The sequence below is a fragment of the Podarcis erhardii genome, assembly GCF_964252035.2.
Source record: "Podarcis erhardii genome assembly, chromosome: 11".
Classification (NCBI taxonomy): Eukaryota; Metazoa; Chordata; class Lepidosauria; order Squamata; family Lacertidae; genus Podarcis; species Podarcis erhardii.
In genome coordinates this window covers 54648417-54673354 of record NC_138501.1, presented here as the reverse complement: position 1 = coordinate 54673354, position 24938 = coordinate 54648417, and the positions used below count along the sequence as shown (strand labels likewise).

General features: G+C 48.8%; 1 protein-coding gene across 2 annotated transcripts in view; it reads right to left on the bottom strand.

Annotated features, from left to right (window-relative positions):
- Window positions 1-24938, bottom strand: part of CNTFR (ciliary neurotrophic factor receptor) — a 432009-nt gene that overhangs the window by 249734 nt on the left and 157337 nt on the right. The window contains exon 1 of one of the 2 annotated variants that reach the window (XM_081881621.1): window positions 18580-18883. The exons of the other annotated variant lie outside the window; for it this stretch is intronic. The gene's annotated coding sequence lies outside the window, so the exon portion shown is untranslated. Of the gene's footprint in view, window positions 1-18579; window positions 18884-24938 lie in introns of those variants that run through there. 2 annotated transcript variants of the gene reach the window in all.

The window sequence follows — 24938 nt, the reverse complement described above, 5'->3', positions numbered from 1 at the left end:
GCAGACAGCGACCCCACCTCTTCTTAAACCCCCCCCCCAAGGAAGGAGAGTCCACCACCTTTGAAGGAAGTCTGTTCCACTGTCTTATCAGCTCTGGCCACCAGAAAGTTCTTCCTAAGTTTGAGTTGGAAACTCTGTTCTTGTCACTGGAAGCCCCTGGGTTCAGGTCCTACCATCTGGACCAGCCTTTCTCAACCTGTGGGTCCCCAGAGGTTGTTGAACTACAACTCCCATCACCCCTAGCTAGCAAGGCCAGAGCTCAGGGATGATGGGAGTTGTAGTCCAACAACATCTGGGGACCCACAGGTTGAAAATCGCCAATCTAGACCAAGCTTGCTTCCTCTTCGGCAGGCATAGGCAAACTCGGTCTGCCAGATGTTTTGAGACTACCATTCCCATCATCCCTGATCACTGGTCCTGTTAGCTAGGGATGATGGGAGTTGTAGTCCCAAAACACCTGGAGGGCCGAGTTTGCCTATGCCTGCTCTTCAGTCACAGTTATTAGAGAGTGAGTGCAGTTTTCCTTTCCACACTAATGGGAGGGTGTTCCTGCACCGAGATGGTGATTATGAGGATGATTAAAATGTGTATACCGCCCTGGATACCTGTAGATCTCACAGCATAAAATTACAATCTACATTTTGTGGCTTCATGGCTGCAGTCACATCTTCAACATACCCTCAGCCAGCAAATTTTGGAGTGATGAGCATGTACACTGGGAAAACCCTTTCAGGTATATGCGTTTATTGTGGAATTGTAATCTTGTGGGAGTCTAGGAGGTTATAAGAGGAACTCTTGGGAGAGGCAGCAATGTTCCTGAACACCAGTAGCTGGAAACCACAAAAGGGGAGAGTGTGCTTGCCCTTGCTAGCTCAAATCCCTGTGAGAATTGGGCGCTGGGCTAGATGGGCCTCATCCAGCAGGCTATTCTTGTGCTCTTAGGTTCTCAGCTATCACGAGGAAGTGTTGCCTGCAGCTAATGCTTGCTGTCGTGGGCCTTCGTCTCCCGCTGCCATCTTGCTCCTCTGAACGAAGCTTTCCAAACTGACAGCTTCCACCGGTCAGAGGGAAGCAGTGCGAAAAATACATCCCCCAAACCGCCAACCTCTCCACACAGAAACCCAAATGATGCCTGTACAGAAATACACTCTGGATCTTTCTATTTTTGAGGAAGAGAAGGAAAAGCTGGGGGAGAAATAGTGCAGCCCAATTGCACCTTTTGCAGGCGTTCGGTTCCAAGAATTCTGTGTGCATGTGAATATTGAAAATACCCAAACCCTCAGGGCCACCCTGCACCTAGCGCGTGTGGAAGAGAGAGAGAGAAAATCTCCAATCACCCCAGAAAGCTTAAAAGTGAAGTGGAGAGCTTAAAAAGCTCTTTCAAAGATGGACAGATTCGTGGCAAAAATAAGAGACTCTTCTTTGTGGAAGAGTGGAGATCCTTCTTTTGGACTATCTGCAAAAATATTATGGTTAAATGAAATTGAAGGTAGGAGATACAAGCAAAAGAATGAGAATGAAGAAGGAATGTAGGGTAGGATACATGTTACATTGAAGTCAGCCGATAAAGGATTTGAACAGAAACATCATGGAAGAAGGGGTGGGATGGGAAGTCAACATGTCACGGGACAGTGGTATGGAAACGGAATTGAACTTGTTAAATTGTATGAAAATCAATAAAGAATTAATTTGGGGGTGGGGCTTTTCGTGCAGGGGCAGGGGGCAAGGCCCTCTTAACAAGCCAGCTCTGGAAGTCTGCAGATGCACGTGTGAGATCCCACAGGATCTCCAAAACACCCCAGAGCTGATTCAACCCCTGGGAATGTCTCCCACCTGAAACCCCAGAGGGCTATTGCTCCCAGTCAGTGGAGAATACTGGGCAAGGTGGACCAGCGATCCTCTGAACCATTCCTTTCCCCCTTTGCTTTCCCACATGCACCCAGATCAGCTGTGCAACACACACACACACACACACACACACACACACACACACACACACACACACTCTCCTCTCTCTCCCTACCTGCAACTTCTTCCTGCCCCTCCAGCCCAAGAACAAACCATCTCTGGTGGCCTTGATTTGCTAAATCAACTCTCTTTCAAGGCCACCTGTAATAACGCCGGCATGGAAAATTGACATTCCTCCTGCTTCTCATCAGCCCTGGCACTGTTTGTTTGTGAATTAATAACTCTGATGCTCCGCTGAGTTATCGATCTCCCCCTCTCCGCACAACGGCAAAATGCAAAAAAACAAATTAATGAGAAGATGATGGCAAAGCTCTAATGAACTTGCGCAGAGTCGATCAACAGGATCAGGGCAAGGTATCTGCAGTGGCGGGCGATGGGGAGGGGGCGAGGAAAGGGAGCCCAAAAGAAATCTGGGTTCAGAGTTCCAAAAAGTGTGGGACGCCAAAGGAAAACATCTCTTGTGGAAGCCAGCCTCTCCTTTGTCCTCAAAAATGCTGGTGAAACTCAAGGGCTAAGAGAGACTGAGTGACAGAGCAGGATGTCCCGGGTTCAAGTTTACTCTTGGGTCTGAAATCTGGGTGGATCTGAAATCTAGGATTGCAGACAGTGAGGTCAGAAGGAAAGGAAATGGAGAAAAGGAGAGACTGTCGCCACAGACACACCTAGACAGCATCTTAAAAAGCAGAGACATCACCTTGCCCACAAAGGTCCGTATAGTTAAAGCTATGATTTTCCCAGTAGTGATGTATGGAAGTGAGAGCTGGACCATAAAGAAGGCAGATCGCCGAAGAATGGATGCTTTTGAATTCTGGTGCTGGAGGAGACTCTTGAGAGTCCCATGGACTGCAAGAAGATCAAACCTCTCCATTCTGAAGGAAATCAGCCCTGAGTGCTCACTGGAAGGACAGATCCTGAAGCTGAGGCTCCAATACTTTGGCCACCTCATGAGAAGAGAAGACTCCCTGGAAAAGACCCTGGTGCTGGGAAAGATGGAGGGCACAAGGAGAAGGGGATGACAGAGGGTGAGATGGTTGGACAGTGTTCTCAAAGCTAGCAGCATGAGTGTGACCAAACTGCAGGAGGCAGTGGAAGACAGGAGGGCCTGGCGTGCTCTGGTCCAGGGGGTCACAAAGAGGCGGACACGACTAAACGACTAAACAACAACAATCGCCACAGATGCTCATGGTTGCTCCATGGCGGATAGAGCATTCTGAGAACAGTCTGCCTTGATTTTTTTACATTTATATCCCACCTTTTTATTCCCAGGAGGTCTAGGTGCTGCACATGGCTCTCCCACCCTCCTCATTTAATCCCACAACAGCCCTGTGAGGCAGTGACTGGTTCAAGGTCACAACCAGGGAGGTTCCACCTGGTCTCGCACCTGGAGCCGGTCATGACACAACACCGCGGAAATGTGGCTCTGTGGGTTGCAGTGCAAATGCCGCTTCTGAAATGGGCACAAGATGTGGGTCACACCTTTATGAAGGAAGATTGGGGAAAATTATGGAAAACTGATTTAAAATTTACAGATTGTTTCCTATTGAAGGAGATTTACATGAAGATGTTGTACAGATGGTACACAACACCAGTGCAGTAAGGGAAAATGTACAAAACTAGTTCAAATATATGTTGAAAGTGTAAGGAAAAGGAAGGGACTTTTATCATATGTGGTGGGATTGTAAGGTAATTAAAAATATTTGGGAAATGATATACAATGAATTGAAGAAAATGTTCCATCTAACATTTGTTAAGAAACCTGAAGCATTTTTGTTAGGGATTGTAGGGAAAGACCTGCCAAAAAAGTTGAAAAACATTTTCATGTATGCGACAACGGCCACGAGAGTTCTGGTAGCACAAGGATGGAAGACTGAAGAAACCCCAACTAAAGAATCATGGCAAGAAAAATTGAGGGACTATGTAGAACTGGCAAAACTGACATATAAACTACGGGACAAGGATAACTGTGACTTTAAAGATGAATGGGAACCCTTTACAAAGTATCTGAAGATGCAACAAAGTGAACTGGACTCCTTGGCAGGTTTTGAATAAACATTCACAAACTTTTTATTGATAACAATCAGCTAAATAGTTTGAGGATCTATACAACTTTGTAACATGCAGAAAACAGCAGTCTCAGAGAAACCAAAGACTGGAACTGAGGGTGGGTGGGTTTTGTGTGGGAGGGTGAGGGGAGGGAGGAAAAATGGAGGGGGGAACAAGGATGATATGTTTTCGGATAATATGTCTTGTTTTAATTTTGAATAAAAAAACTTTTTAAAAAATGCTGCTTCCCAGTCTTCCTCCCCAAGACAGCCAGCCAGGGTCTGATCCTGCAACTGTCTGCATGCAAAGCTACGGGCACTGGCTATTCTTCTACCGCTCTCCACGGCATATTGTCGTGAACCGGGATGTTCAAATCTGACAAATGCGAAAGATCAGAAAAGAAACGGGCTTCTTTGTGTTGGTGAGAAGATGAAAGATCATTTGTCTCAAATTAGGCCTAATATAAATGATATTACCGGCTAAAGCAAGCTCAGACCTCCGATACGTACAACGGCCATCTGTCCTGGATGATTTATAGTTGAGATTCCTGCATTGCAGGGGGTTGGACTAGATGACCCCTGGGTCCCTTCCAATTCTACAATTTTATGATTCCATGATATGTAAGAGGCTTATATTTTGGGAGCAATTCTTATGTTCTTACGTAGCTGCATTGTTTCCTACTTTGTGGGTGCCCCGTGGTCATACGATAAAGCAGTTGTGTTCTGCGTTGTAAACCAAGCGCTGCTAGGAGTTGCTTCTAATTGTTTTCCGATGAGTAAAATAATTGGGATGGCATGAGCAAATACTGAAAGTGTGGCCCAGAGAAGGAAGTTTGAGAACCGCTGGGTATGCAGAGACCCCAGGGGGCGACAGGGAGAAGAAGCCCGCGAGAGTCGCTCTTTGCTGCCAATTCTGCCGGCTTCCCTTTGCAAATCCTGTAATTTTACACTTCTCCGCGCAGCACTGAGCCTCCGGCAAGCCCTGGGCCTGCTGAGCTCGCTCTCCTCTGCAGAGAGGACCTCCTCACATCGATTATGTGCAGAGCCAGGTGTGTGCCTGTTGCATTTTCCAACAATTGAAGCAAGAGAAGGACACCTTCTACCTTCCTTTGCACAGGCCTGCCGCGAGGCTGGATGGGGCTCTTTGGAGGAATGCCCCCCGCCAGCATCTCTCGCAGGACCCTTTAGAATCACAGAACCATCAGAGTTGGAAGGGAACCCCAAGGGTCATCTAGTCCAACCCCATTTGCAAAGCAGGAATTCCAACAATTCCTTCTAAACTGCTCAGGAACCTGCAAAACGCAATTAAACTGTAACGGGATGAGGGTACCGGCTGACCACAGGTAATGATGCCACTGTCACATCCATGGAAAAGAAATAAAATTATTGCCCTTTGGCGAAAATTATTGCCCAGACTCAGCACCCTGTCAAGTGAGGGCAGGTGACGAGGGGTGATGCCAAGGGCAAGTTAATGGCAACATTACCTGCCCCGGAAGCCATGTAAATTTTACTTATTTCTTTGTCAATACATTTATATCCCACCTTTCCTGAAAGAGATCAAGGCAGTGAACATGGTTCTCCTCCCTATTCAGTCCCCACAACAACCCTGTGAGGTAGGGCAGGCTGAGAGGCAGGGACTTGGCCCAAGGTCACCCCTTTAGTTTCATGACCAAGCCAGAATTCGAACCCTGGCCTCCCAGGTCCTGGTCTGCCGCTCTAGCCACTGTACCGCCCTGCCTCTTGCCATCCTTCCAAGCTATTTCTTCTCCATCACATCAAGCCTGTGCTTTTGCTTTCCTCTGTATTTCCCTAACCACTATGCCGCACTGCCTCTCTGCATAAAATGGGGAGGGGGCTGCTGCAAGCAAATGGAATGATAAATCCTACTGGCCCAAGCCAACTAGTGCAAGAGGAGGGTGTCAGAAAATAGCACAGGCCCTTAAAACATTCTTTCTCCTTCCCCAGGGGGCAATTTAAATGACCGCCTCTCTGGACAGGCTTGCAAGGGACATATCTTGGCCAATCCTTCCTTCCCTCTGCCTTGCTCTCCTCCAGTTTCTCTTTTCATCTTATTCACATTTCCTATCTGTTAAGAGATTTCCTCTGCCCCTCCTGGAGGAATCAGGCCAGTTAAGAAACACTAATGTAAAGCAAATAAGGAATGTCTTTCGGGGGAATCGCAGCTCCCCAATAGCAATCAAACTTAAACATGCCATTTACCAGGCCCGGCCGAAGGAACCTCTCGCTGCACAGAACTTGGCTGCTATCGCTGCACCGCTCATTTGCAGAGTGCCGGTTCTCAGGCGGAGAGAGGCCATAATTTTTCTGCCCTCATACAATCCCAGAGTCTCCGTCCACAATAAATTATGTGAATTTGGCTTGCCCTGGTGGAGTTTGGATTCGCAACGCGGTGGGAGAAGAACGGCTGGGTCATGAAGCCTCACATGCACGCGGGGGACGTCCGATAAACGTGGAGGAGCAGAAAGGGCCTGAGAACAGAGATGTCTGGAAATCTTAGTAATGGGTGATCCCAGAGGTCATCCAGCCCAGCCTACCACCTACATCCCACAATGGCCGGTACAAAAGAGTCCTTGGAAAAACCAATCCTTCCATAGCTCAGGTGAGATTTGACTGCAATGTGGTCCTCCAAGCGTCTCCGCCTGGCCCTCAGGATTTTTCAGAGGCCACACCCCTTCCAAAGCCAAGCCTCCTGTCTCCAGGCCACATCCCTCAAAGGCCCCACTCTGCCCCACCTTTGCCTGGCTGCAAATGTGTCACTGAATTGCGATAATGTCCGGATGAAGAGATGACGGACCCCAGCTGGAGTCCTGTGTCCAGTTCTGGGCACCCCCGATTAAGGAGATTGACAAGCTGGAAGGTGCACAGAGGAGGGTGACCAAGATTGTCAAGGGCCTGGAAACCAAGCCTGATGAGGAATGGTTGAAGTTAAAGCTCTGGTTTTCCCAGTAGTGATGTATGGAAGTGAGAGCTGGACCATAAAGAAGGCTGATCGCCGAAGAATTGATGCTTTTGAATTATGGTGCTGGAGGAGACTCTTGAGAGTCCCATGGACTGCAAGAAGATCAAACCGATCCGTTCTGAAGGAAATCAGCCCTGAGTGTTCACTGGAAGGACAGATCCTGAAGCTGAGGCTCCAAGACTTTGGCCACCTCATGAGAAGAGAAGACTCCCTGGAAAAGACCCTGATGTTGGGAAAGATGGAGGGCACAAGGAGAAGGGGACGACAGAGGACGAGGTGGTGGGACAGTGTTCTCAAAGCTACCAGCATGAGTTTGCCCAAACTGCGGGAGGCAGTGGAAGACAGGAGTGCCTGGCGTGCTCTGGTCCAGGGGGTCATGAAGAGGCGGACATGACTAAACGACTAAACAACATCTTCAAATATCTAAAGGGCCGTCACATGGGAGAGGGAACAAGGTTGTTTTCTCCCCCTCTGGAGGGTAGGAAATGATCCAATGGCTTCAAGTTCCAAGAAAGGAGATTCCAGCTAAACATCAGGAAAAACTTGGTGACAGGAAGAGCTGTTTGGCAGTGGAATGGTCTCCCATGGGCTGTGGTGGACCCTCCTCCCTGGTGTGATGGCCTGGGACTCGGGCTTGGGCTCGGAACCAGAGGAGACTCAGTCTGCACTGGATCCTTTGCCTCAGGCGTCATCTGAACCACGTCTGGGGCCTGATCCTGAAGAGTCCCAGTCTGCACAGGTTCCCCTGCAACATGTACCAGCTGGGCCGGGTCAGGGGCCTGAGCCTGCCCTGGCTCCAGATGCGGGGGTGACCTGCTTGCCTCCAGCTGGGCCGTCGCTTACAGCTGCTCCACTACCGGTTGGGTCAGGGGAGGCTGAGGCGGCCCCTGGGTCTAGTCACCCACCGACGTCTCCTGAGCTGCAGAGACTGAGGTCTGAGAGAAGGAGAGACCTGAGTACTCACAGGAGGAGTGCTCGCCTTCGGGTGAGACAGGGAGGTGAGTCGCTGGGGGATCAGGACCGGCCGCTACCCCGACAAAGATAAAAGGCTGTTGGACCCCGCCCCAGGTTGAGGGAGATGTATGCCAGATCCTGCCTGAGATCCTGTGCCTGACCTTGCCTGGTTTCCTGCCTCGTTTCCTGCCTTGGCCCTGTCGGACTGACTCCCAGCGGGACCTTCGGATTCTGGGCCGGACCCGGAGCGTGTTTCATGGGTTACCCCCAGGCTCAGCACACCTTGGAGGTTTTTAAACAGAGGTCAGGTGGACACCTATTAGGGATGTTCTAACTGGGATTCCTGCATTGCAGAGGGCTGCACTCAGGGTCCCTAACTACTCTAGGATTCTATGAATGAGATGAACTCAGAACGGAACATTCAAACTGGCATCAATCCCTTAAGGATCTATAGGAATGGGAACTACTCGCGATTCAGTTTTGACACATGGACACCAGCAGCGGTTCAATTCCAACATCACACCCAAGTGCCGTTTGTAGTCCAACAGCAGTCAGAGGGTGCTTAGAAGGTACATTCCGATTATGTATTGCTCCTCCTGTACTAATATCCTTTTTTATGAACTTCTCCCATGCTTTATGGATGAACAGCACCACTCCCAGCTCCCTATCCTTGGCAGATGGTGTGCTGGTATTTTACATGCGCAAAGACGGTTGCGCTCTGTCCCAGGGGTCCTGTTTCACACTATTAAAGCGCTGTGATTAAAAAACAAAAAACAAAATCCATAGCTGTTGAAACTCTGTAATACAATTCTAAATTTGGCACTCCCCTCCTGCCTGTTCCAGGATTGTAAAACTCATCTAGTTAGGCCTCGTTATTTCACATGCAAATGCTATGAGCCATTCGTTGTGCTTCCGTGATGAAGAGGTGAAGGCCCCTTACGCCAAGCCAACCTACCAGCCCATCGAGAACCAGCATGTCTATCCCAAGTGGCAATGGAAGAGGTCCACTCCCCAGACACCTTTAATGGGAGACGGCAGGGATTTGAACCCAGAACTCTTTGCACTCCACTACTGACCCATGGGTCTCTTCTTCGCACAACTATGGAACTCACAGCTGCTAGAGGCAGTGGTGGCCACCAAGTTGGATGCCTTTAAAATTCCTGAAGGACAAATTCCTGAAGGAGGAGAGGGCTAGCAAAGACTACGAGCCAGGGCCACTATCCCCTGTCTCCGTGGCTGGAGGCAGGGATGCTTCTGAAAACCAGTCGCTGGAAACCGCAGGAGGAGAAAGTGCTCTTGTGCGCGGGTTTTCCACAGGTATCTGCTTGGCCACTGGATTAGTTGGGCCATTGCCTGATCCTGCAAGCTCTTTTTTATGTTCCCTCTGAGCTCACTCAGCTTCCTCAATTTTGAATGGACTGGTTATTGGCAGGAGGGAGGAAATTGACCCCCCCCCCCAGCAGTAATGCCCTCCCACAGCAGGATTGGTGCATGATCGAAAGGTTGGCAGTTCGAATCTCTGCGACGGAGTGAGCTTCCGTTGCTCTGTCCCAGCTCCTGCCAGCCTAGCAGTTCAAAAGCACACCAGTGCAAGTAGATAAAAAGGTATTGCTCCGGCGGGAAGGTAAATGATGTTTCCATGCATTCTGGCACTCGACATGGTCCTCCGTGCACCAGTAGCGGTTTAGCCATGCCAGCCACATGACCCAGAAAACTGTCTGTGGACAAACACTGGCTCCCTCGGTCTGAATGTGAGATGAGCACCACAACCCCATAGTCACCTTTGACTGGACTTAACTGTCCAGCGGTCCTTTACCTTTAAGACACAGCCCAAGGCATTCTGAGATACAGTGGTACCTCGGGTTAAGTACTTAATTCGTTCTGGAGGTCCATTCTTAACCTGAAACTGTTCTTAATCTGAAGCACCACTTTAGCCAACGGGGCCTCCTGCTGCTGCCGGAGAACGATTTCTGTTCTCATCCTGAAGCAAAGTTCTTAACCCAAGGTACTATTTCTGGGTTAGCGGAGTCTGTAACCTGAAGTGTCTGTAACCTGAAGCGTCTGTAACCTGAGGTACCACTGTATTACCCACAAGTGGACAGAAGCCCCCTCTTTTCACAGGGCTGCGTAACAACCTCTCTGAAGAACTGGCAAATGTTACTAGATGTCCCTGTTTCCTGGGGACAGTCCCTGGATTTACAAATCAGTCCCCTGACAAAATCCATCTGTTTAGTAGGAAGTTGACAAATGTGCCCAGATTCATTGAAAAAATCTGGTAACCTTACTTTGCCTTTACCTTTTTACCAAGTTCCCACAGATAGTTCATCGTTCTCTAGGCTGCATGGTCCCTTCAGTGAGGTACAAAAGGGGGTGGTGGTCATATCATCTGGGAAGCCCAGGACCTCCAGGCACACTGCCCAAGTTTGTGCCCCAGGAAGGTCACTTTGGTGATGCTAATTTTATTTATTAATTTGAAGTCCATTAATGGGTGATCAAAAGGCATACTTTCTGGGAACTGGGTTGGGAAATACTTGTGTGTTGCTGGGATGGGAACATTGTGAAGGGTGTGGGGAGAAGCAGAGGCAAAACCGAGAACAAGCCACCAACTATCCCTAATTTTGGATTGACAGAACATTTCCGACGAGGAGAAGGAAATCACTGTTGTTGTGTTTTGTCATGGGTTGCTAAGCCTTTCTCTGTGGTGTGTGAAACATTGAATCTACCAAATAAATTCTACCCTCTCATCAATAACCTCACAATGGAAACTAACCGCAAAATCCTTTTGGAGAAAGAAACATAAAAATTATCTCAGACCTCGTTAATAACAGATATTGATTGGCTTAAGTGCGAGTCTATGCGTGTGCATAAATTACACGAAAAAATCGATGGCGTTTTGCACTCCCCCGCATCAAATTGCATTATTACAAAATCCCTCTGAAATTACAAAAGCCCAACTAAGAACGCCCCTGCCGATTGACAAAGCACACTAAGTCATCTCTTTTATTGTTTCTTAAGTCTATTACAAGGGGGTACAGGCGCTTTAAATCAACTTAACAAAGACAACAGCCTCAAAATAAATCCTGGGATCAAAATTAAGATTATTGAACTTTACTAAGATATCATTTTTCTTTCTCAAGGTAAAGGGAATGGATGAAGCCACCGAAAACAGATTACTGCACACCCCTCTGGGAAATTAATGTCTCTGAGCCCCCCCCCCAAGTCCCAACGGCGCCTGCACGGCCATTGCTCCTGGAGGATTCGAAGCATAATGGGAAAAGGGCAGAAAGCAGGATCCTGAGCACCCCTATTCTGCCACAGGCGCCACTGATCCAAGAGGGTGCAGGACTTGGGTGCCCTGGGGTAACACACTACCCAAAAAACTCTGGGAACCTGCAAGAGGTGGGTTGCAGGAATTAACCCGAGGTACCACTGTAGTTGTTTATTTCCTTGGCATCAGATGGGAGGGCGTTCCATAGGGTGGGCACCACCACCGAGAAGGCCCTCTGCCTGGTTCCCTGTAACTTTGCTTCTCACAGTGAGGGAACCACCAGAAGGTCCTCAACGCTGGACCTCAGCATCCAGGCAGAGTGATGGGGGTGGAGACACCCCTTCAGGTATACTGGATAAAAGAAACCCCTCTGCTAGCTCCTGAATCTCCTATTCTGCCCCTCCTGCCCCTGCAAACCAAGGATGCCAAGCTGTGTGGCAGCTCTGATGCTGTGCCCAATTGGCAAGCCCAGCCTTGGTGGGCTCTGGCAGTAACCCTGAACAATAAAAAGGTAAATGTAAAGGTAAAGGACCCCTGGACAGTTTAGTTCAGTCAAAGGCGACTATGGGTTGTGGCGCTCATCTCACTTTCAGGCTGAGGGAAACGGCCTTTGTCAACAGACAACTTGCTGGGTCATGTGGTCAGCAGGACTAAACCAGAGCGCACAGAAACGCCATTTACCTTCCCGCCACAGTGGTACCTATTTATCTACTTGTACTGGTATGCTTTCGAATTGCTAGGTTGGCAGGAGCTGGGACAGAGCAACGGGAGCTCACCCCATTGCGGGGATTCGAACCGCCGACCTTCTGATCGGCAAGCCCAAGAGGCTCAGTGGTTTAGACCACAGCACCACCTGCATCCTCCTGCACAATAGGGCTGGGCAATATCGTATTATATATCACCAGCTAAACATTATCATTCATATATATATATCTCTGATGTCTGAAATAAGGATGGAGCTGTCAAAGCACTGGCAAGCTTCACGGTTTCCTCCACACTGTGATTCTTGTATAGTCATCCCTTGGCTTCAGGCTGCGTTTTTCAGGTTGCGGACCGCCGCAACCCGGAAGTATTGGAACGGGTTACTTCCGGGTTTCAGCAGTCACGCATGCGCAGAAGCGCTAAATCGCGCTTTGCACATGCGCAGAAGCACTGAATCACAACTCGGGTTGCAAATGTGCATCCCGCAAGGATCCCATTCGCAACCTGAGCACCCACTGTATAGCAAACACACAAGCAGGATGATTCATGATACATTGCCAGGTCAAAAAATTATGAAACTGCTATCATGATATGGACTTCAGACCAGTTTGGGGCGATATATTGATATTGCCCTCCTGTGCACCATAACCAGAGACTACAAGCATTGCAGGAAGAAGGAGCCAAGCCGCACTCCAAGAGCTTAACGTTTATTATTTCACAACGCTATTTCTGCAGGACTTGTTAAGTGCAGGGATTTGGCAAACAATTATGTTAGTTAAAGCCGTATTAGAGAAGGGCTGACATTTTATGCGTGTGTGTAATATATATCTTTATATGTGTAAACGCAAGCACATGTATAATTTACTTTCTTTGAGAGGTTTTGGAGAGGAAACTCCCAAGATAAACACAATGCAGAGAAAGTTTGAGGAAGGAAAAGAGTCCATCTCCAATTCTCCAGTCTGCTAGAAATATTTAAGAGTCAGCTAAATGGCAGATTAAGGAAAATGAGATGCAAAACTTTTGACAGCTTTTCTTAGAAAAAAAATCATATGCTTTTGTAATCTGCCTACAAATGGATTTCTTTTCAGAGTTAGCTCAGGGAGTCCCATTGAAGATAAATCTGAGAGGCAATTCTTATTACAAAGTGTGTGTACACTTAAAACAAATGTTTACGAGGGTGGCTGATAAATAAATTTAAATAGAAAAAGCCAAATGCAAAAGTAATTTAATACTCAAACATACGTATCCAAATATTATCTTGCTCTTTCGGCTTTCTTGGGATCGACAAGCTCTTTCGTAAAAAATGTGAATCACGAAAGGGGAAACCCAGGACCAAAACCTTTCCTTCCAGAAGTGGATCCTTCCAGGAGCACGGCTGTATTCTCAGGCTCCCTTCCAGGCAGCCTAGAGAGACACATCTTTTTAAGAAGAAGAGTGACACAGTATTTAATTGACAGGCCCTTTCAAAGCGACAGTAAATAACACAGCATGTCTGCAGCAAAGTCGGAGGCTACTGTGGATCAGCAACTAAAACTGATTTTTTTTTTTTAAAGGAAAAATATGTTTCTCACAAGGCACAGTGTGAAGTGAGGCATTTTTGCCATTGTCCATCTCTGGACAATAGAGAGCCTCTTGAAGGCTAATAGCCTGAGGTTGCAACCAGGCAAGGGAATAAATGTTTGTGTGTGACTGCAGGTGCGCGCGCGCACACACACACACACACACACACAGAGAGAGAGAGAGAGAGAGAGACTGTCTGTCTGTCTGTCTTCCATGTCTCTGATTCAGTTTATTTGACTAGAGTGCTGGGTTCGGATTTGATACCCAGGTTCAGACACCTCGTCAGAAGCCAACAAGTATCTGTAATAATATTGCACCTACAGGGTGTTCAAAGCAGACACGATAAAATTTCAACCACTTGATTTAGTTTCTACAAACAAGCAAAAGGCATCACTCTCTGACTGCACGCTCACAACCTCACCGCAATCTCCACAACAACCCTGCAAGGTGGGCAAATATTCTCAGAATCATAGTTGGAAGGGACCACGAGGATCATCATGTCCAGGGATCAGCAACCTTTTTCAGCCATGGGCCGGTCCACCGTCCCTCAGACCATGAATGAATTCCTATGCTCCACACATAACCCAGAGATGCATTTTAAATAAAAGCACATACAGGTGAAACTCAGAAAATTAGAATATTGTGGAAAAGTTCATTTATTTCAGTAATTCAACTTAAAAGGTGAAACTAATATATGAGATAGACTCATGACATGCAAAGCGAGATATTTGGTACTTTTGGCAGCTTGGGCAGGTGACAAAGTCCTATCCTACTGGAAAATGACTAGTGGGGTGCCACAGGGTTCTGTCTTGGGCCCGGTCTTATTCAACATCTTTATCAACGACTTGGATGATGGACTCAAGGGCATCCTGATCAAATTTGCAGATGACACCAAACTGGGAGGGGTGGCTAACACCCCAGAGGACAGGATCACACTTCAAAACGACCTTGACAGATTAGAGAACTGGGCCAAAACAAACAAGATGAATTTTAACAGGGAGAAATGTAAAGTATTGCACTTGGGCAAAAAAAAATAAAAATGAGAGGCACAAATACAAGATGGGTGACACCTGGCTTGAGAGCAGTACATGTGAAAAGGATCTAGGAGTCTTGGTTGACCACAAACTTGACATGAGCCAACAGTGTGACGCGGCAGCTAAAAAAGCCAATGCAATTCTGGGCTGCATCAATAGGAGTATAGCATCTAGATCAAGGGAAGTAATAGTGCCACTGTATTCTGCTCTGGTCAGACCTCACCTGGAGTACTGTGTCCAGTTCTGGGCACCACAGTTCAAGAAGGACACTGACAAACTGGAACGTGTCCAGAGGAGGGCAACCAAAATGGTCAAAGGCCTGGAAATGATGCCTTATGAGGAACGGCTAAGGGAGCTGGGCATGTTTAGCCTGGAGAAGAGGAGGTTAAGGGGTGATATGATAGCCATGTTCAAATATATAAAAGGATGTCACATAGAGGAGGGAGAAAGGTTGTTTTCTGCTGCTCCAGAGAAGCGGACACGGAGCAATGGTTCCAAACTACAAGAAAGAAGATTCCACCTAAACATTAGGAAGAACTTCCTGACAGTAAGAGCTGTTTGACAGTGGAATTTGCTGCCAAGGAGTGTGGTGGAGTCGCCTTCTTTGGAGGTCTTTAAGCAGAGGCTTGACAACCATATGTCAGGAGTGCTCTGATGGTGTTTCCTGCTTGGCAGGGGGTTGGACTCAATGGCCCTTGTGGTCTCTTCCAACTCTAGGATTCTATGATTCTATGAAGTCAGCATCCCCATAAAGCTCGTCTGTGGAAGGAAGCATGAAGTGTTCCAAAATCTCCTGGTAGACGGCAGCGTTGACCCTGGACTTAATGAAGCACAGGGGACCAACACCAGCTGATGACATGGCTCCCCAAATCTCTTTTCTGATGAGAGCAGCTTTTGCATCTCATTTGGAAACCAAGGACCCAGAGTCTGGAGGAAGAATGGGGAGGCACACAATGCCAGATGCTTGAAGTCCAGTGTGAAGTTTCCACAGTCTGTGTTGATTTGGGGAGCCATTTTGGAGCAATTCATGCTTCCTTCCGCAGACAAGCTTTATGGGGATGCTGATTTCATTTTCCAGTAGGACTTTGTCACCTGCCCACACTGCCAAAAGTACCATAACCTGGTTCAATGGTCTCCCCTATGGCCTTGTCCAAGCCCCTGCAATGCAAGAACCGTTTTGCCCAATGTGAGACTCGAACCCGGCCCATATTAAGAGAGATGGAAAGGGCAAGGCTGGGCAAAGCTTGCCCTAGGTCACTGGATGAGTTCAGCTGCTGGACAGGGGGCCTTGTAGCCCTGGCCCTAGTTGAGACCAATCTAATCTCCTTGAGGCTCAGGACCTCCAAAGTGTTATTTGTGGACCTTAAGGTCCTCTGCAGGGCATACCAGGAGAGGCGGTCCCGTAGGTATGAGGGTCCTAGGCTCATCTGTATGGGTACAAGGAAGAGTCCTACATTTCAGTCTTAAAGGCGACTGCAGCCAGGTGGATTTTGCCTGCCTCCGTCCAGACACCAGATCGAGGGGCAGGATATTCACAAGCAGCCAAATAAAGCAATCTACAAATGTTTCAGTTCCTGCCCGGCTCTTTTCATGCCAACGAACAGCATGCCAAAAGAACTTTACATTTTGCCCCTCCAGAATACAGTAAGATAATAAGTGGTCTTCTGAATCAAGCCCTCAACATGTCTAATCTGCACCCTTCTAGGATGGAGGTCCATCTCCCGTTTGTGGGGATCCTGCAGCCAATTAATCAGCCCGCACAGAGCAATTCTGGACACGGGCAAAGCCGTCCTTTCAAAGTGCTGAATTCAGCAGATCTCTCCCCAAACGATTCCCATTAACATAACAAATGGCTTTGTCAAGGCCTATTAGACAATCCTATCCCGGTATTAAAAAAAGAACGAAATTAGGGGCAATTAATACCACAGTACATTCATGTCTCCCATTTTTATGGCGATCAGAATTACTCCCAAGGGAGGAAGGAGCCCAGCTGGAACCCACTCAGCCCAGATCCATGCAGGCCCTTCTGCAAGTGAAAAAGTGCTCCATTCATGGGAGAAAGTGGCCGAAGGTCTCTTTTCTGTGGGGCTGGGAAGGAGAAATCCAAATCTTCGCTTAGCCACAAACCAAGCTTTTGCCTGGAGTTGGCTGTTAGAACATGCAAGAACCACAAACCACACAATTCTGTCCCACTGTGTAGATGCAGCAATGGCCACTTGCTTTGATGGCTTTGAAAGGAAATCAGAAAGTTTACAACGTAAGAACTTAAGAGCAAAAAAGAGGAAGCATTGCTGACTTCTACGTAAAACACAGAGCCTAGGGCTTGCCGATCTGAATGTCGGTGGTTCGAATCCCCGCAACGGGGTGAGCATCCCTGACAGCTGGGTCCTGCTAGCTAGGGATCATGGGAATTGTAGGCCAAAAACATCTGGAGGGGTGAGGTTGAGGAAGCCTGCTACAGGATATGGCAGGTATTAATATTGCACAGTCTAAAGTGCCTGGAAGCATAAGAGCTGACTCTTATGGGCCTAGACAATATTTTGGAAGAAAATATTGTCTAGGCCCATAGAAATACTATTCAATGTTTTACCTGCAGAACATTCTTCACAACAGAATGAAACCATCAAATGCACATCAAAGAACCCTAACCCTAACCTTAACCCATAGAAGTGATGTTCAGAATAGGCTCCACATCTTAGGAAATCTGAAATAATTCAAACAGACCCAGAAGCACATGTCTCTCTCTCCCCACAGCCCTGTTTACCTGGAGAGCTTCGTTTACATCCTCACTCCACAGAATTGGAGAGAGAACAAGGAACCAATAGAAATTTGCAATTCAGTACCTCCATCACCTGATCTAAGGTTACACACTCATGTATTAGCTAGCAGGAGCTAATTATCAACTCAGCAAGAACTCAAAGTCCACTTAGAAAACTACTGTGGACAAAGCCCAATGTTAGCAGCACACATTTTTAAACCACCATTAATACACAAGCCTTTTCATTTCAGTGTGAATTAAACCAATTATACTGGAGAAAGGTCTCTTCTTGGGAAAGCAATGGTGAAGAAAGGAGGAGACCCAGGAAAGAATAGGGGGGGGGGGGACCATCCGAAATGGCTGGCAATCGTGGAAAGGGAAAAAGGGCAAGAAGAGAAGGAAGACGCAGAAATGCGATTCAAAATGGGGAGGTTGCATGTTCGAGGTGGAGAAGGCCTCCCTAATCGGAATACGGAGTGTGGATTTAAACAGTTTCTCTTCATCCTTTTGGGTTATGTGCTAGGATGCAAATTTCTCTTATAAACATTCAAACAGAAGTAGAATCCTTCCTTGGTTTTGCTCATAAAGTTCTCGGAAATCATGCAAATATATATATAAAAAAAGAGCTCACCGAATATGGTGGCTTAAAACAGAGAGAGAGACCCGAGTTCAAATCAGATGGGAACAGATATTCCCCCATAACTGTTTCTGATTTTCTCCCTGGCTTCCCTCAGATCCACCTGATGTGCCCTCTACCTCCGAGTTATACTGGGAGCATTGTTCTTATTATATTTATTTATATCCTGCACTATTCTCCGTCAGGGACTCAAAGAGACTTACAGATAAAACAGAAACAGCTTAAAACATAGGGGAAAGGAGCAATAAGTAAACATGAATGGAATATGAGAGAGAGAGAGAGAGAGAGAGAGAGAGAGGAAAAAAACAAAATTCATAGAATCTTAAGAGCTGAAAGGGATTCCCAGGGGTCATCTAGTCCAGCCACCTGCAATGCAGGAATCTCAGCTGACAGATTCCCATTCAACCTCTGCTTTAAAACCTCCAAGGAAGAAGAATTCACCCAAAGAAATCATCACAGCAGTTAGTTCTCAAAAGCCCGCTGGAACATTAAAGTTGGACAACAAGGAGGGAGCCGGTTTGGCTTCCCTAGGCAGGGAGTTCCAAAGTTGCCTGGGAGCAGCCACCACCGAGAAGGCCCTCTCCTGTGTCCCCACCCAGCCAGACTGCGAGGGTGGCAGGGCCAAGCTTGGCTCTGTGATGGCGAGAGGGAGAGCCGCTGCGACGGAGATACAGACCAGAGGTTGACTTGCCAAGACGATGGGTGGTCTACGTCCAGTGTTCCACGAGGTCTTTCTAGGGTACCCGAAATTGTCAGGAAGCAGAGTCTGGTGTGGCAGCTGGGGCCTTCAGCACACCACAAGTCCAGCTATGCAAACCCAGCAGGGAATCTGCTCCTCTTCCAACTGATACAACTTAGCTAGACCCAGGCATTAACCGGAGTCCACTTTTCACAGTGCCCAGCGAGAAGGCAAACTGAGCTCAGAAGACCAGGCAAGGAGATGGAACAGGGAACTGGACTCCGAGAGGAGCATGTTCCTGCTTTGGGAAAACCTTCCCCTTGCACAACCAAAAAGGACCCCCAGCACACACAAACGCGCACGCACTGGCCTTTCCCGGGATGACATGCATGGTCCAAGATTGCACTTGGGACCCGTAGGCCAAAGCATGCTCCCCGGGAGAGCGGCACAGCTGCCCTTGCCAAAGCTCAGCTCTGAACAACAACAAGCAGAGCGTCCAAGTGATTGCTCAACAGAGTGCAAACAGGGGCTGGGGACATGAGGACATTAAGGAGAGCATTCTGGATCCGGCCAGGAGCCCATCTAGTCCTGCACCTTGTTCTCAGTGGACAACTTGATGTCCAGGATCCGAGAACAAGAGCCCTCTCCCTGCCTGCATTTTTCAGCAAATGGCATTTGGGCATATTTCTGCCTCTGAACTAGGAGCCACTGATAGCCCTCTCTCAAACAGTTTGTGTGATTCTTTCTTAAAAACACCAAGGTTGGTGGCCACCACTGTTTCCTGCAGCAATAATAATAATAAATAATTTTATTTATTCCCTGCCCAGAGCCGGGCTCAGGGTGGCTAACACCAATAAAAGCACAGTGAAAACATGATGGGGGGCAATTTAAAATACAGGTTAAAATGCAATTTAAAATGCAGCCTCATTTTAAAAGTAGCCGATAAATCAAGACCATAAGGGGAGGGAAACATAAGGGTCAGACTGAATCCAAACCAAAGGCCAGGCAGAACAGCTCTGTCTTGCAGGCCCTGCGGAAAGATGTCAAGTCCTTCAGGGCCCTGGTCTCTTGGGACAGAGCGTTCCACCAAGTCGGGGCCAGTGCTGAAAAGGCCCTGGCCCTAGTTGAGACCAACCTAACCACCTTGTGACTTGGGACCTCCAAAAGGTTGTCATGTGTGGACCTTAAGGTCCTCCGCGGGGCAGACCAGGAGAGGCGATCCTGTAGCAGTGAGTTCCACAGTTGAACTACGCACTGCGTAGAGAATTACCTCCTTTTCTCTGTTCTGACTCCTCCAACGTGCAGCTTCATTGCATGTACAGAAGTTCTACTGCACATAAAGATAAGAAACAGCTGTTGGATCAGGCCAATGGCCCCTCTGGTCCAGCCTCCTGTTCTCACGGTGGCCAAACGTGTTATACCCGTGGGAAACCAAGGAGCACAAGTGCAACTCTCCCCTCCTGTGGTTTCCAGAGACTGGGATTCAAAAGCATCGCTGCCTCTGATTGTGGAGGCAGAGCAGAGCCATCCTGGCTAGGAGCCCTCAAGATCCCTCTAAACTTCCTCCTCCGTCTTCCAAATCCCAGTGTCACGGGTCTGTGGGCGAATGAAGTCCCGGCTGAGGATGTTGGGGCCGGGGGCAAGATGGTGGGGTGGGCGCAGGAACGAGAGTCCAGAAGCCAGGGGTCCGAGGGTCAGGAAGCCAGGAGTCATGAAGTCAAGGGTCCAAGGGTCGAGAAGCAGGGAGTCACGAAGTCAAGGGTCCAAGGGTTGAGAAGCAGGGAGTCACGAAGTCAAGGGTCTGAGGGTCAAGGAGCAAGGAGTCACGAAGTCCAGGGGCCGAGGGTCAGGAAGCAGGGAGTCATGAAGTCAAGGGTCTGAGGGTCTGAGGGCAGAGGAGCAAGGAGACAAGAAGTCAAGGGGCCGAAGGTCGAGAAGCAAGGAGTCACAAAGTCAGGGGTCTGAGGGTCGAGAAGCAAGGAGTCACAAAGTCAGGGGTCAGAGGGTCGAGGAGAAAGGAGACAAGAAGTCAAGGGTCCGAGGGTCGAGAAGCAAGGAGTCACGAAGTCAAGGGGCCGAGGGTCGAGGAGCGAGGAGCAAGGAGTCACAAAGTCAAGGGTCCGAGGGTCAAGGAGCAAGGAGTCAAGAAGCTGAGGTCTGAGGTTCGAGGAGCAAGGAGTCACAAAGTCAAGGGTCCGAGGGTCGAGAAGCAAGAAGTCAAGGAACCAAGGTCCATGGATCAGGAAGCAAGAAGCCAAATGCAGCAAGGCAGGAAACGTATTGCTGTGGCAGAGAACTGAAGGGAAATGCTGCCCTTATATCCCTTCCTGGCTCTTGCCACCAGGTGCTGTGAGTTACCAATCGGCCTCACCTGTGCGGCCGCACCTTGCCTCTCCAGAACAAACTTAGGAAGGCCCCAGTCCTGCAGAGTCCTATTGGTCACAGGGCCTGGCTCCTGCACGCACTCCTGACACCCAGTTGCTGGAGGCCACTGGCGGAGGGAGGGTTCTTGCGCTCGGATCCTGCTCCTTGGTTTCCCATCATGGGTTGGATCCTGTGAGAAGAGGATGCTGGACTCGATGGGCCACTGGCCTGATGGAGCAGGCTGTTCTCCGGTTCTTATTGACACCCGGTTTTTGAGAGGGGAAGCATCCAGTCGCAGCCGAGGAAAGCATCCAGCCCGGGGCTCAGGGCAGTTGCTTGCCTCCCCTCCCTTCTCCCACATCGCCATTCCTAAGTCTAAGGCTGCATGGAAACCAAATGTGACAGGAGGGAAGTGACCTCTGGTCTGGGAACGGAGAGGGGGTGGGAGCATCGTCCCAGCACCTGCCGGCCTGAACTCTGACGCTGACCTGCGAGGAGACCACGCAAGGGAGAGGATTCCAGAGGATTTTTGGCAGCGCTCGGCGCCCAGCGCTCCCTCTCGACAGCTCCTCTGGGCCCGGGGAGAGGCTCAGCGCATTAGATCAGCACGTGCGAGGCGTGAATGCCGTCATGTGTGTACTTGCGCGGGTCTCCTGTGGCTTGTCCGAGCCCAAGCCGGCGGAGGGGGAGACGCAGGGACAGAGACTGAGGGAAAGGCAAGCGCAGGCTGCATGCGTATGGGAGAGAAAGAGAGAGAGAGAGAGAGAGAGAGAGAAGGAATGGTTCGGAGGGGTGGAAGCGTGGCAAGAAGCAGCGTGGTGCAATGGTTAGAGTGTTGGGCCAGGACCTGGGAGGCCAGGGTTCGAATCTCAGCTTGGTCATGAAGCTCAATGGATGGCCTTGGGCCAGTCGCTGTTTCTCAGTGTGGGAGCCAGCGTGGTGTAGTGGTTAAGAGCGGTAGACTCGTAATCTGGGGAACCGGGTTCGCGTCTCCGCTCCTCCACCTGCAGCTGCTGGGTGACCTTGGGCCAGTCACACTTCTCTGAAGTCTCTCAGCCCCACTTGTTGTGGGGAAGAAAGGGAAAGGAGAATGTTAGCCGCTTTGAGACTCCCTAGGGTAGTGATAAAGCGGGATATCAAATCCAAACTCTTCTTCTTCTTCTTCTTCTCAGCCTAACCTACCTCCTGGGGTTGCTGTGGGAATTGAACAAAGACTAGGACTTGGGAGAGACCAGAGTTCGAATCCCCTCTGAGCCACAAAGCTGAGAGTGTAACTAAGGAGCCAGTCACTGCCTCTCAGCCTAACCAAACTTTTTTCAAAGAGGGCCAGATTTGATGAAGTGAACATGCGTGAGGGCCAACCAAAGTTACTGAGCTTGGGATTGAAGTTCTTGAGCTTTTTTTTACGATTTTACCCCAAAGTTTCTGAGCTCTTTATTTTGTTTTACAATTTTACCCCAAATTTGTGGAGCCTTCTTTAGGATTGAAGTTGTTAAGCCAAAGTTGTGGAGCTCCCCCCCCCCCCCACAATTTTGGACATGCCTGCCCTAACCACTACACCACACTGCCTCCAAGTTGGCTCGCTAGCTTGAGTTATCAGCCACCATTAGCCCCTATGAGCCACTTTCTGGGGACACGCCTTCTCTCCAGCCATGCTGGACACAAATCTATAGACTGCATGGTCTCTACAACCCAGGGCTGGCTAAACCCAAAACATAGCCCAGAAGTCCTGCACAAGGCACCACCAGGAACTAAGAAGGCCTGCTGGTTTTACTGGTTGGGGGGGGACAAGACACCCATCAGGGGTGTTGCCAGGTAGCTCCCAGGCACAGCTGGATTGGCTCAAGGTGTCCCAAGTACTGCAGCCTTGAAAAAGACTGATCTCTCAGAGGGAGCAAGGGGGGGGGGATTTTTCTGAGCCCTCAAAACCTGCCATTTTCCTACACGAATGGTTTTTTTTTGCAGGCGGCGTTGGTGGAATTTGCTTGTCCTTGCCTGTGCACATTTCTGTATAAATGCAATGTTCCCTCCACACTGTCTGGGACAGCCAGGTCAAAGTCACTCCCAGGGCAGACGTGACGGTACAGCTCTTTCGGACATTATTTTCTGATTGCTAAACCAACGCGGTTTGGAGCAGCCTGGAGGAAAAGGCAATTGAGCCGACTCCAAAAACATGTCAGCATCTTCTGTCACCTGCCGGAGGGTTTCTCCTCGCAACTGTTTGGAAGCCGGGGGGGGGGGGAGAAGATAGTGCTGGGGGGGGGCTGCCTGAAATGGGTCTTGGTGGGCGCCCTCTAAGTCCCACGGGGGAGATTGGTGGCCTAATCCTGAAGTCCCACCAAAGTCAAGACAAGCAATCAGGTAAGCTTTCCTCCAAATCACATTCCTTAGAAACAGACACACAGTTATTTGGTCTCATTTCAAAGATGGATGAACTCGCATCCTTGACTTCGACATTTTGTGCAAGGCATGCAACAAGACATGGGAGAAAGGCAAGGAAAGTTTCAAAGCAAAGCAAAAAACAGGCTAGTGCAGGGAGAAAGCCATCGTGATCCCTGGTTCTTTATAAAAACAAAAGTTCAGGCACATATTAAAACTGGAACAAAAACATTTCAAGGAAAACCCCTCTGGTGAGAGTGTTTCAAAAGGAGGGTAGCACCCCAGATAGCATAAGAAGATAAGATTCGCTCTCACAGGGGCCAGCCAGAGTCCCCAACCGGTAGCCCACAAACCAGGATTCGAACACAAGAGGCCTCTCCCCTCCTGCAGTTTCCAGCAGCTGGTATTGAGAGGCTGACTGTCCCTCTGCGCGAGAGGGATAAAAGCTTTTCTATATCCTCTTTCTCCATGCCATGCCTAATTCTATAAATTTCTATTCTGTTGTGTCTTCCTCGCCTTTTCTCTAAACTGAGAAGTCCCAGATGCTGCTACCTGGGACCTTCTGCAATGCAAAGCAGATTCTCTTCCACCAAGTGACAGCCTTTCCCCAAGCTTTTTGCTGAGCTGTGATTTCTGAGGTGGGCAGGGACATTTGCCTTTGTTTCCCCAGTGTGCTGGATCCAGGATATCCACAGTCTGCATTGCAACACTGTAGGAGACTTACAAGTTTAACATTAACAGATGGCTTTGCCAGTCACTCTGCTTTGAAACGTGACTGCTTCTCTAAGATAAGGGCAGCAACTATATTCAGAGATGCGATCCAGGGTTGATTGTGATCAGTGGTAAGTTGCAGAGATAGGGATATTAGCAGAAAGCAGTGAAAGGAAGTTCCGCAAGGGGTTCTGCAGCTTTTTCTAGGAATCACTTATTCGCTCCACGGATTGGGAAGATACAGGATAGAAATACAGTGGTTCCTTCCATTCCGGAAGTTCGTTCGACTTCCAAAACGTTTGGAAACCAAGGTGTGGCTTTCGAGCTCCTGCAGCCAATCAGAAGCTGCGTCAGACATTTCAGTTCCAAAGAACGTTCACACACCAGTACACTCACTTCCAGGTTTGCAGCGTTTGGGAGCCAAAACGTTCGACTTGCAAGGTGTTCAGGATCCAAGGTACAACTGTACTGGATAAACATCTAGCACCAGACCTGGTTCTCAAGGTGTAAAAAGGTAAAGGTAAAGGACCCCTGGATGGTTAAGTCCAGTCAAAGGCGACTATGGGGCTGCAATGTTCATCTTGCTCCAGGCCGAGGGAGCGGGCATTTGTCCACAGACGGCTTTCTGGGTCATGTGGCCAGCAGGACTAAACCGCTTGTGGTGCAACTGATAACCATGACAGAAACCAGAGCGCAAGGAAATGCCATTTACCTTCCCGCCACAGTGGTACCTATTTATCTACTTGCACTGGTGTGCTTTTGAATTGCTAGGTTAGCAGGAGCTGGGACAGAGCAACAGGAGCTCACCCCATCGCGGGGATTCAAACCGCCGACCTTCTGATCGGCAAGTCCAAGAGGTTCAGTGGTTTAGAACACAGCGCCACTCACATTCCCTAAATCCA